This window comes from Odocoileus virginianus, chromosome 2, assembly GCF_023699985.2.
Source record: "Odocoileus virginianus isolate 20LAN1187 ecotype Illinois chromosome 2, Ovbor_1.2, whole genome shotgun sequence".
NCBI classification, from domain to species: domain Eukaryota; kingdom Metazoa; phylum Chordata; class Mammalia; order Artiodactyla; family Cervidae; genus Odocoileus; species Odocoileus virginianus.
This window is the reverse complement of record NC_069675.1, coordinates 39,033,240-39,034,242: the sequence shown is the minus strand read 5'-3', so window position 1 is coordinate 39,034,242 and position 1,003 is coordinate 39,033,240. Positions and strand designations below refer to the sequence as shown.

The following is a 1,003-nucleotide window of genomic DNA, read 5'->3' as shown; positions in this document are numbered from 1 at the left end:
AGATTCAGGAAGAGAGGAATCTCATCCTCTAACATAGGAACACTTCTGAGATACTGACTTCACTTAGCTTTTATTTGCTTTGTAGTCACCAATTAAGAGGTGGGAAAAAATTATTCAACACTTAGTTTCTAGCACAAACCTAGGATATCTTATTTGCAATATTGATGAAAACAAAAGCCTAGATCTCCTTATTTAAACATGTGCATGCTTGGGTCAGGGATTTCCCTGGCAGCTAAGTGGTAAAGAATTTGCCTGTAAAGCCAGAGATGCAAGTTCTAACCTGGGTTGGGAAGATCCCCTCAGGGATGCTGGCAATCCATTCCAGTATTCTTGCCAGGATAATCCCGTGGACAGAGGAGCCGGGTGGACCACAGTCCATGGGGTTGCAAACGAGTCAGACATGACTGAGCCACTGAACAGCGACAACACACTCAAGGCTAAAGAAGTCAAGTGACTTGACGGATCACACAGTTCTGCCTACCCAGAATAAAAACTTTACAGTTCAGGTTAAAGGGCTTCCCTGGTGGCTCAAAGGTTAAAGCGTCTGCCTGCAATGCGGGAGGCCCAGGTTCGATCCCTGGGTTGGGAAGAGCCCCTGGAGAAGGAAATGGCAACCCACCCCAGTATTTTTGCCTGGAGAATCCCATGGACGGAGGAGCCTGGTAGGCTACCAGTCCATGGGGTCACAAATTGTTGGACACAACTGAGCAACTTTACTTTCACTTTACAATTGACACCAAATTTATTTTTAAGAATGTTTGGGAATGTTTTTCTTTAAAGGGAAAAAAAAAACAGCTTTTAAGAAAATTCTTTTTAAAGAATTTAGGATCAGAAAATAATAATTCCTGGGATAGAAATAAATATCCATAAATATTCCATAGGATAGGTTACTCATTAAGTCAAATAAGTGTATTTCAGGCCACAGAAGTCTGTCATTTGATTAAAGATTTTAATCAGATTTGCAGTCATTTCCACCTCAAATCAGTGTGCCTGAGACAAATGT

At 41.6% G+C, this 1,003-nt stretch overlaps 1 non-coding gene across 1 annotated transcript; it reads left to right on the top strand.

Annotated features, from left to right (window-relative positions):
• Positions 1–517: 517 nt before the first annotated feature.
• On the top strand, positions 518–589 carry TRNAC-GCA (transfer RNA cysteine (anticodon GCA)). The gene has a single exon. It is a non-coding gene; the product is annotated as a tRNA-Cys (tRNA).
• The last annotated feature ends 414 nt before the right edge of the window (positions 590–1,003 follow it).